Source organism: Thermobia domestica, chromosome 1 (genome assembly GCF_964235325.1).
Source record: "Thermobia domestica chromosome 1, izTheDome1.hap1.1, whole genome shotgun sequence".
Lineage (NCBI taxonomy): Eukaryota > Metazoa > Arthropoda > Insecta > Zygentoma > Lepismatidae > Thermobia > Thermobia domestica.
In genome coordinates this window covers 226,433,244-226,445,949 of record NC_137454.1, presented here as the reverse complement: position 1 = coordinate 226,445,949, position 12,706 = coordinate 226,433,244, and the positions used below count along the sequence as shown (strand labels likewise).

Below are 12,706 nucleotides of genomic sequence, written 5' to 3'. Positions count from 1 at the left end.
TCCAAAATTATTATCGCATGTCTATAAAGATTTTGTTCTAGGAATATAATTTGATAACGAATTTGCCCGGTAATTTTATAATGTTAGTATGTGTATAATTAGCAAAGACATGCGTATGGGAAATTTCATGTGAAAACAGCCGTAAATAAGAACAATAAAACGAAAATAAAATTTTCTTGTCCATTTAGCAACATTTTATTTTACTCAATATAATTCTCGTATTTACAATTCTTTCCCTATGAAATTTACCACAAATATACATTTCCCGATTATACACAGAATATCAGTATTAAAAGTACCCTGCAAAATCATTATCAAATTATATTCTTATAAGAAGACAGTTATAGATATGCGACAATAATTTTAGACATGAGTGTACATACCAAGTTTCATTAAAATTGACTAAGCTTTGCGACAACTATAGTGAAACAGAGAGACTGAGTCAAATGGTAGTAATCTCTTACTTTCGTTTCAATGACGTATAATACATATTTAATTCGTATTTAAGGTTATTTTTATGTTTTATTAATAGAAGGGAAGTTCGAAACATAATTATCTTTTATCTGGAATTATACTTGCTGCACTATATTATTATGTTTTGAAAAAAGTAGAACAATCAAAAAGGACGAAACCAGATGTAAAATTGTAATACAATATTCTTTCCACGAAAAGAAGTAAAGTGTACTTCTGAAAGCTTCGAATATGAACCAGCACACTTGTAGGAAAGAATGATACTCATTATGCCAGATATTTACGTGCTGCATTTCTGTAATAAATTTCAAGTGATTTTTATATTTCTATTGTGTGAAACCTAAGATTCAACAATTTCTCTGCTTTCGTTGCTTCTTACACTATTGTGTTATGTGTTACGTAAACTTCATTTGCAAACGTAATATATATATTTGTTAACAGGTCTTTAAATCATATAACAAGACCAAATGCTTACGAGAACTGATTTTTCCACACCTGCCGTAATTACAAACAGCAAAATAAACTATCCTGTAAACAAACAAACAGAGAGACAGATAATGCCTATCCTGGACTAAGGTCCTGTCATCTCTGTATCCTGTCAATAAGTGCCTATCCTAAGCGGGACAGGGAGTTTCAGTGTGTGCCAGAAGTAGAGTATTTCACAAACTTGTAATGTTAGGGAGATGGAACTTAGTGTATGAACTCCTTATTAAGAAAAAAGCTAATATTTGCTTCAACGTATTCGGAATTTCCTATTTTCCGAGAACAAGAGCAATTTTCCATTTTTAATCAATACGTCAAAAATTACATTAAGGTTGTCTATCTCATAATCATGGGGAAACGGTGATACATTGGATTTTTTTTAAATGGGTTGGCAATTAGCTCAGACCAGGTTTTCGTCACGTCACGTTTCGTAAAATGTGTATCCTAAGGAGAAGAGTGGCCCCAAAATTAATAGACTATCACAGGAGGACTCAAAATCAAAAGAAATAGAATTTCACAGCGCCCTTCAACTTAAGGTAATGAATTTTGTTGAATAACTCCAATATTTAAAAATAAGCTAATGGTTATCCGAGCTGTTTTGGAAATTCCGAGTTTACAGGGAAAAGTGTAGTTGTAAATAAATTTTGACTCACATTCAAATCGTCTGTAGCGTCGCGAGAAACCGGCTATGCAACTTGAAATTTATTTTTATGATCATAATATGTTTCCGAGCCAATTTTACAATGCCACTTTTATTAAACAAAATATTCTTAGAGGAGGAAGGGTTCAAATGTATGGAAAAAATGGGGTACCTTACTAGACCCTTAATTCCGAACATACATAATACTCGTAATAGAGATTGGTTATTAAAAATAAGCTTGACCGTGTCCAAGTGATCTCAAAACTATCACTTCTAAAGAGGATAGTGGATAATTTCTATGTATATATTTTGTTATCCCATTTTCTACTCAGAAAATGGTCAAAACGAGATAACAGTTTCAAAATTAGTATTTGAATATGGTGTTAGTAACAGTTGTGTTTCTTGTGTTCCCGTGGGATTTTATATTTCAGTTCAAATGTATATCCTAATAGGGGCGAGGAAGTTTAAATGAAGATTTCAAATGTTCTTCCTTTTCTTGTGAAAAACGTAGATTTCGGACAGAAAATACATACAAGAAAAATCAATCTAAAATTTTTTACACATGAAATATTAAAAAAGATCCTTTAATTGATATTTCTCAAGATATATTTTGTAAATACATTTTTCCTAAATTAGTTGGCTGGATTCGTAGAGCATCGTACCTGAATCTAATGGAAAATCTATTGGCAGAAGTTGCTAGAACTCTACAGGAGAATTAGGCTGACAAACTACCAAAGATAGCTAACAAGCTTTGGGAACTGATTTTCAATGCATGAGAAGGAGTGACATATGGTCATTATAAGGAATCGTTTAACAAGAAGGTGTGAAATTTGGCAAATAAATGTTTAATTAAAAATGAGGAAATATGTGTCTTAGTTTTTCTAAAAGAAAAATTCCGCTTCTGGAAATGGAAAGTAGCTCGTTTCTATAATATTCAAATTTTCTTTTTTTTTTTCTGTTTTCCGTCAGAAAATGAGCAATCTAAACATGCTAAATTTGGAAGTGTAAAATTTGGTATATAAACTTTTAACAAAATGTAAGGGAAAAAACTATTCTGGAATTCTTCCCTAAGGAAGAAAAAAATATAGAATGCTCAAATGTGTTTTTCTTTATTTCCGAAAGTACCGAATATTGGGATTCGCTTAAGTTGGAGGTGTGCTTTTCGGTACACAATCTATTCATTAAAAATACGTGATTCAGGATTTTTAATAAAATCTTTATTTGAAGGAGAAATGGAGAACAATTTCTACAATTTTTACATGTCTGGTTTTATATTATTACATCTTTCTGTAGGCAGAAAAGACACTTTTTTTAGTGTCGATAACGGTTAGTGACCATTTATTTTCTTACACGAAGATTCCCCTTGCTCACTGTATTCATTTCAGGTTTAGCTTGGATTGGACAGACTCTCCAACGTACATACTTTCACTTTTTCATTAGTATACTATTATACTCTTGACTAATGTATATATATGTATTGATAGATAGATACATAGATAAATATAAACTCAGGATTGGCAATTGCCAACACAGTAAAAAATGGTTGTGTTAATTCAACTCAATTTTAACACAGGGCAGTAATTCCAGCCTGACTACCACTATGCGGTGTTAGTTCAACACAGACCCCGCGGTGTTGCCGTTTAACACAGGGGGTGTGTTAAGTCCTTAACACACAACCGGTGTTGAACGGTATTAGATCCGGATCTGTGTTAGTATTTTCGCTGTTGATTCGACACCATCTCAGGGTCAGTAGTGTGGAAAAAAGTGTGGAGTGCAACTTTGGCGATGTTGCACTAACACGAAGAAAGTAATACAGTGTGTAGTGTGTTAATTATTTTGTGTTAATATTACACCATGTCAAGTATCAATATAACACAGTCTAACCCCGCCGTGGCCGCTCCCAAGCCCGTGCTGAGAAAGGGGGAGGGACCCCCAATGGGCCGATGCCTGTGGCATGCATTGTAGCCACAGTGTGCCTTGGGGGAGATTGGTTCGGGTGGAAGCTTGGAGACAAACTTCCATTCGAGTGTCCTGAGCGAACTTACACTTCTCCTTGTGAAGCTGTATGTAAAGCAGGACAACAACTTACCGGCGGAGGTGAACCTTCGGGTATCCACCGAAATGGGCGACTAACTCGTGCCATTGGATCTGGGAGAGTACGTGTGACACCATCACTTTTGCAGTGGGGTAGGCAGCTTCGGCTGCTGTACCTACCAGTGGGGGTGAACCTTCGTGTATCCCCCGAAATGGGCAATTAGGCCGTGCCCTTGGGTCCGGGAGATAAGGCTGCGTGGTACCCCAACACGCTAAAAAAGAGTGGGTAGGTGGTGTGCCCAAAAGTGTGGGCGGATCCAGCGCCCTACCGGGAGTATGATCTCGGTTGTCCTCAAAGAGAGTGCTATGCGTTCTCTTAGGTCCGGGATGGGATACCTGTATCCTAACGCATACTTGTGCCTCAGGAGTGCTGAGGAAGTGGGCGGGCACACGACCCTGCCAGGGAAGCCGCCGCTCCTAAATGGCCATTTTCTTTAAAGGTAGACAGTCTACATCAGCCATTGGGTCTGGTAATGTACGGTGTACCTCTACCGTAATTAGAGGTAGTTCCGTACTGCTTGAACGGCCCTACCGAGGAAGGGTGTGGGTGTCCCTTCTAATGGTGGCCTACACGTACCATTGGATTTCGGACAAGTAGCTTCGCTACAACGTGTACGTGGTACCTAACACGTTAAAGATAGGTAGCCCCGTATTGTTTGGGAGACACGGCTCCTAGGGGCTTGGGGAGACACGGCTTCCAAATGACAATGTCTGCCTTGATCAGACGGTCTACATCAGTCATTGGCTATCGTAATGTACGGTGTGCCTCTACCCAGTGTTGAGAAGTAACGTAACGCAAGTAACGCGTTACTTGTAACGCGTTACTTTTTAAGTAACGTTTCCTAGTAACGCGTTACATTTTTTCCAAAGTAACTGTACGGGTAACGCGTTACAAATTTTTAAGTAACGTACCTAGTTTGCGTTACTTTTTTCGCGTTACATTTCGGATGCGTAACTACAATATTTATATTTTTTTCGGAAACAAATGTTTCTTCCCTGTAAGTGAATTTCTCAGAATGGAACAATGGAGCATGAACGATGTCAGTGACGGACGATTCCTGCACTGTTCGCCTTTTCCCGTTTCGCCTTATGACCTTAGCAATAAAATTTGCATGTAAAACCTGTTATCACTTTTCATCTTAATGTAAGGCTGAACGGGGAATCTCGATGTGCATTTTCTCATTTCGCCTTACGAACTTTATGTTGGTAGGCTTGTAAATACATTCATAGATACAATTTGATTTGTTTATTTATATAACAAAATATAGTGCCACTTGCTGTTTTTGGAAGATCAGAACAGCTCACGGAAATCACGTGTACTGATTGCAAGCACTTGGAAGATTTTGTCTTATATTTTGACAGCTCCAAATCAATACATTCAGTGAGTGAACTACGAGTGCAATGGTACTGGTAGTCTATTTTACTTTGATTGATGTTGCTTTTGTAAAGATGGAGAACGAAGATATTTTATCGTTCGAACATTTTAAAGAATACTTTTTCGTAAAAGCTGAAGATGATGGTGAACAGAATTTAAAAGTAAAGTGGTGCCCCGGCGAGAAATATTTATCAACAACTAGGATGCCGTAATTAACGACATACAGTAAGGGGTTAATATGAATAAACTGTGTTCTGATGAGCAAGCCTACTTTATTGATGTAATGTTGATGGTATGTAATATTAGAGTTCTTTTAGATTAGTTTGCATATCCTAAAGTCCCGTTGATTATAGAGTTTGGAACAACTAGCTTTAAAAAGCAAGTATCAATTTTAGAGCTTCTGGCAAGTTTTGATTCACCCTCAGTTCATGTGTTCTCATTTTGTCACTTGTAGTGTAATGTTTCTCTATATTCTATATTTTAAATTTTACATAGCAACATTGTTATTATTATATAATTAGTTTAGCAGAATAATAATAAGCAACCATTTTTCTAACGCATAGGGATGGGTACGAGTAAAGCTAAAACTCGACTCAAATCCAACTCGAGTCTCGAGTCGAGTCAAAAGTAATATTCTCGAGTCGAGTTCTGAGCCGATTTCCTGTTTTTCGCGTCGAATCGAGTTTGGCTCGCTCGTTTTAACTCGTTTTGAAATCATGGCCTGATTACACTGGAAAGCGAAAACCATGAGAAATGTAAGCTAAGCAGTAATATGGAATACTTTTAGTGTTGCTCACGAGAGGGGACAATGCTCGCATCTCGTCGCGTCTCGATAGCGAGACTACAAGAAATTTTTATAACAAGCTTAGCTCGGGTCGTCTTAACTGAGCCGATGGCTCAAGCCGGCTCGCTTGGAGTGAACAATCGGCTCGAGCTGGCTTGGTTGGGATGAGCCATCTGCTCTCTACGACTCAACTGAGCGAAGGGCTCTAGCCGACTCGGTTGGGTAAGCTTCTCGGTTTGGGCTGTGAATGAGCTGTGAGCCGAGCTACTCGAGTCGTTGACAATTCTAAACCCGGGCCGAGCAGTTTTGAAGATGTTTGGCCAGTGCCCTATAACTTTTAACAATGTTTGGCTCGAGCCCGAATACTCAACCTAGACCCTCAATTCAAATTCAGAAGCTCGTGAACATATCCTTGACTCCTAGACTTCACGCCTATCGAGGTTGGCAATCAACTACTTTTTTAGTATTCAGATATAAACCGTCTATCTTTCATGTTTATACACAGTGTTATTAATATTAATAATAATAATAATAATAATAATAATAATAATAATAATAATAATAATAATAATAATAATAATAATAATAATAATAATAATAATAATAATAATAATAATAAGTTGTAGTAGTAGTACCATTGATAATAATTATATTGTCTATGTAAGATACTTGAAGAGAGTACCCGAAACTATACGCCAGATTTGGCTCGACTCGACTCGAAACTCGACCTGAATTCGAGTCGAGTTAGAGGAAATTTTTTCAAGCCGAGTTCTCGGGTCGAACTCAAAGATGTTTGTTTCTAGTCGAATCGAGTTTCAAAGAAAACTTGCTCGAGCTCACTCGTGCCCATCCCTACGAGTAACGCAGTATGGCATTTTATTCAATGTTACATTACATTAAAATGTTCATATAGCTCTCAAGTAAAAATTTGTCCTTGCATTTATATAAATCGATCCAGAACGTGCTATAATAGTAATAATAATAATAATAATAATAATAATAATAATAATAATAATAATAATAATAATAATAATAATAATAATAATAATAATAATAATAGCGGTAGTAATAGTAGTACGGAAAACTGAAGTAATAAAATTTTTTTCACATATTCAAAGTTTCGGACCTAAAAGTAACGCATTAGTAACGCGTTACATTTTAAGAGAATGTAAAGTAACTTGTAACGCGTTACATTTTTGCAAGTAACTTACCCAACACTGCCTCTACCGTAATTAGAGGAAGTTCCGTATTGTTCGGACGACCCTACCGGGGGAAAGTGTCGGATTCCTGCCTGTAGGGGGACCAAACGGAGGTGGGAAATGGCCAATCCCAGGAATCTGGGTAACGGTTCTGATCCTGCTAAAGGGAGGAAACTGGGTGGGATATGGGCCGGCAGCAAACTCAAATGGTGACCTAACACGTACCATTGGGTCCGGGATGAGATACGGGAGTATCTCGACGTGTGCGTGGTACCTCTACACGACAAGGTGGTTGCCAGTTGAACGACAGATATAGGCAGGGCCGGGATTGAACAAGCCCCCTCAGGCATTGCCTGGGGCCCCGGAATTGGGTTGGACTCTGTCGGGCTGTGGTCATACCGTGGGATTCGGTACCATGCGGGAACTAATCCCAGGAATCTGGGTAACGATGAGCGTATGGGGGAGGTGAACTTGCCTTGAAACGCTCAGGCGCCATACCTGCAGAGCATGGTAGGACTAACTCGCTAGCAGTCTGCCTCAACCAGTAGGTCAACTGGTAGGCACTAAGGACTTCGGTCTGGCCGCGCAGTGGGCGTATCCCACTCCCTCAGTGAATGGGGGTTACATCGCTTAGGCGAAGTCGGAATTAGGAGACAAATTCTGACGGTGCACTTTGTGCACGAGAATACATAGCTTATATTGAGAAACTACGGTCGGGGTGCGACACATTTTAGCGGTACCCGTCCATTAAATAGACCGAACGGTCGCGGGCATGCTCCCCATGCATGCAACTAAGCCTGGCATAGTAGATCACTAGCGAACAATAACACAGTCTCTCTGTTACTTCAACATCATTTTCTTATTTCAACACACAATCCGTCATAATTCAAGGTCAAAGGCATGTAAGTAACACCGTTTTGGTGTTAATTCAACACTCTCTGAGTCAAAATTCAAAGTCAGACCACCAGATTAACACCGTGTTTGGTGTTAGTTCGACTTGACTTCTGTGTTACTACGACCCTATTTCGATATTGAAATAACTCAGTGTGTGGTGTTGATGTTACCATCTTTCTGTGTTGGAAAACCATGTGGTGTGCATGCTTAAGCTTACGAACATTCTAATTTTAAAATAAGAATAGTAAACAACAGAACACTTCATACAGAAAACCTTCATAACAATTTTTGTTATCCTCTCCAACATTTATTCTGGAGTATTTCTTGAAAGTGCGAAACACAACTTCCACCAAGAATAATAGGAAACTCTTACCTACATCTTTATAATATGTTTGCCTCTTAATCGTGATTCTACTTGTTTTCCGCCATTTTTGAATCACAGTTCCCGGTGTTGACTGGTGAACTCTAGTGCAGTGTAGAAATAACACATTAATACGATGTTGTTTTTCGCTGCTGACATATTTCTTCAAAAACATTATGTAAAACAATTGAAAACACATTGCGCGGTTTGCATGTTGAAATGTTGAATATACCTGGATTTTTAAAAGTATTTCTTTCTACTGTGTTTGTCTGTAGCTTCAATTCATAAGCCTTTATAATTAGATGCCCAACATATTTGGCATTCACGCAGAGAACAACACCGAAGATTCTATACTTGTGTTAATTTAACACACAGGATGTATGGCATTTCAATTACCGGCATTTGACACACAACTCCAAATGGAGACTGAGTTGTTCTAACCATCTGTTTGTGTTATATTTTAACACAATCGTGAAAACACATAGGCATATCGTTGATATAATACAACGATTTTTTACAGTGTAGGTTAAATAGTAATGATGCAGTGCATTTTTGAAGTATTTACATATATATATATATATGAGAAAATGGGTCACCTTTAGACTTCAAAACTTTCTCCCACATCAGTTTTCAAGATACAAGATTGAAACTTTGCACATTTATTATGTTCATACCAATGTATTTTCGAAAAAAAAAAAAAAAAAACACTTAGATCTCTACGTGAACCTAGACTCGGGACTGAGAGGCGAAAAAATTCCAAAAACATTTTTTTCGTAAAATCTCCCGGTTTTCCCGTTTTTTGTTGTATAATACGGACAAGCGAGTGGTTCCGTTGAAAAGTATGCTTTATTCTAAAAAAAACGGGGCTTGAAACATGATCCTACGACAAATAGTAAGGATGCAGTAGTTGTTTGAGTGAAAGTATAAAATATACCTCAAGAAGTGGAAAACCTAAAAGGGTTAACGTGAAAATCTGAACCATATGATCTCCTCTGAGAGAATCGAATATGAATTTCTCACGCCAGAGTAAACGTTAAATGCAAGAGAAGAATGAGTTGTGATTTAGTTTAATACATATATAATCTAATATTCTATCTTACATAGCTGTGATATATATTTATAAATTTATTGCATTCAAATATGAATGCTCTTTGCCAATATAATGCAGATTCTTTATTTACAAACAAAATAGAGCTTGCCTAGCGAGGATTCGAACCCATGATAGAAACAAATATTAATACGCGAATTCATTTCGATATTCACTAGACAAAGAGCGCATGACTATTAGAATTTTGGTTTGTTTCTATTAGTTTTGTTGACGGTGTACTTTCCAGAGTTTCCATACTTTTCTGAATATTTACTTGGAAGCAATGTCCAGTTGGTCTATTGCACATTGCTTGGAGGGAAAGTAAATTTCCCTTGTAAGGAGATTTGAGGAACTTAATTATCTAACTTCAATTTGTTTTAGACTTATGAGGGTTATACCTTACCTCAAACGCCCAGAACCACATGAAAATATGTGTAGAATTAAAATTGTTTATCTAAAAAATAGTGGTATGAGATATTCGTCTCTTCACCTGCGCCGTCTTACCACGAGATACATTTAAGTAATAACCTCCTAAAGGTCAAAGAAGTCTACTTTAGTAACGCGAAGAAGTAAAATATCGATATAATAGGGCCAAAACATACATATTTACAATGTCGGGACCGATTACTATATTTCCCTCTACCTAAAATAATTACGCTATCTGATCAAACTTTTTCCACTGACCTGATAGTGTTCAACGATGTGGTCAAAGCAAAGTAGAACAAAACAAAAAGCACATCTGACTAAAGCCACTTTTCACATTCAATAGCACTTTTGCATTCAGGCAGTCCAATATCAAACGCCACACTAATTACACTTTCAACCGATGATATTGGTATGTAATGATCATAAGCTGCCTTTCGCCAAGCATGGTGCAACATAGGCTCTTACTTCGGAGCAAAAAGTTGCTTGTATAACCCAGAGTGAAATCTGATGATAAAATGACAATCGTGTAATTTTAATTGTGATTTATAACATTATATTCTTACAAAATCATCGATCCTTCTCACGTAGAGCTTATATTGCCTAAATAAGTACACAAGCAATATTTTGTTGGCAATATCTTGAGCGTCACTCCTTGTTCGAAAAACTTTCATCTAACAGATCTCTATGGGCTGACCAGGAATCATACAGTAATAGGTTCTTCCCATCGTCACGTACATGTTCACCAAAAACAGTGGTTAAAAACTTTTCATATGGTCAGTAGTCATTTTTAAACTTTTGCATACATCTACATGAATGTTTCGTGGTTGGGCCAAAAGTGCCTTGTGTCTCTTGGAAACAGATATAGAACTTGTGAGCTAATTAGCCACTCATTGATAAAGCCACATCAATTGTATAGCTATAGATAGAACTACACACAGACAGAAACACGCCACCTGTAGTTTTCTTGCCTCTGTGAGATAGTATTAACAATTAAACATTTCCTAATTAAGTTGACTTTGGTCTCAAACATTTTCTCTCTCCACACTGCCTTCTCCTACATATTTGCTTACTTTCTCCTCAAATTCTTGTGCTTTGCGACGAATACTATGGTCTTATTTTATGTCCTTATGTGTGATGAACGCAGTGATATGCGTGGAAGAAAAGCCATATTCATCCTCAAGTTTGTTGATAAGAGTAATTGAAGTTGTGAAATTGTCTACGCCAACAACTTTAGAAGCTTCTAGTACCCACATTTTCAAATGCCAATAATGAACACCAGATTCATACGTTCTTGTACTAACAAATTGAAAGATTACTTACTCTTCTATCGTTTCTAATTGTGACAGTTTATTTCCCTTGAACTGAGCTTGTTCTCGCCTTTTTCTAGTCATATATTCTGATGTTACTTTGCAATTTGATATACTTCCAATGCATTTTTAGCGCTTTATAAGTTTGCTATAGGAGTTGAAGCCATGAATGTAATAGTCTTCATGAAAGTTCTGCAGTATATTGTAAACAATATTTTGTAATATACTCGCTCTCGACATTTTGGGTGGAGATTGTTCGCACTTGCTTTTACTAAAAGGTTCCTGTTGGTCTGGAGATGAAAGTCTTGTATTATTGGACGGGCCAACTTCAGGTAAAAGGATCTGCCTGTCCATCAAAATCACTATACCTATCCAGTGTATCTTCTTGCATTTTTACGTGATCATCATTGTTTTTGTGACATTATGCTATATAACGTAATAGCGAACTCCATATCCTCGACTCCGATTACGTTTGCACGTTCAGCACGACGCAAACTTTGCCTCAAACAGTTCGACAACGATCTTGGGATTAATTCACCTCATGATACCGATGTACATTTTTTACACTCTAACTCACATCCGACCACTCCAAAAGAAGGCTTTCTACTGCAGTTATACTATTCACACAATTGGAGAAAGTGCTTGTTCGTGCAGATACAATATTCCGTTGTTGAATGGCGCTACCAGACAACATCTGGGTTTTGCATGTAAATGACTGTTACCTCTATTTTGGGGATGGGCGATTTGTAATGTAAGCACATTTTCGTGCGGTTCTGACATTCGAGGTCACACAAATGCCTTGTTAGCCTCTGGAAGTTAGTCCCACATTTTGCGACCAGAAGTGTACAAGCAACCATTATGAAAAATCCAGTGGAATTGTACCTGAATTCTGGAAGCAGTGTCTCATGTCAACTCGGAAAAGATAATTGAGAATAATTGCTTATTAAGAAACTACTCTCACACTGTTTCCTCAGCTAATAGATCCACACTTATTAAAAAATATATTTTGGCTATTATGAATTCTACGGGACAAAGTTAGACAAAAGATTTTTTGTAATAAGAGATTTATTAAAAATGTTATTGTAGGGTGTGATTCTCTTTATTCCTCTGGTATCATATTAAACAGTAGGAGTCGTGATTGGACGACAGAAAACAATCAAACGATTGTTAGATATTTCAATTGCTGAAAATCCAATAAAGTTTATAACTACTCTATAAATACTGAGAAAAAACAAGCGATGAGTAATGTATAAAAAAATATTTGACGAATTGGAACGAGTTTTATCCCAGGAACTGGAGATTAAATTCATTATCTTAATTTAAAAATTTAAGGATGACTTTACAGAACAACATAGTTTTAATAAGATATACTGTAACTCACAGTATTATGTTAAGAAGGAGATGCTTTTCTCTCTCTTAATTATTTAGAGAATATTCTTTCTCTAAATAATATTTCTCTACCTATGTTGATGACAAGAAGAATATTAATGAAAATTTGATGTTAAAATTAGAATTTTAAGATGTTATTGAGAAATATTATTCAAATTTTGTGAAGAACATTATTTTGCACCGCATGAAACAGAAG

The 12,706-nt window shown here is 36.8% G+C and overlaps 1 protein-coding gene across 1 annotated transcript in view; it reads left to right on the top strand.

Moving 5' to 3' along the window:
* The window catches only part of LOC145667117 (phospholipase B1, membrane-associated-like), a 121,418-nt gene that overhangs the window by 47,446 nt on the left and 61,266 nt on the right, over positions 1–12,706 (top strand). The gene's annotated exons all lie outside the window — the stretch shown is intronic.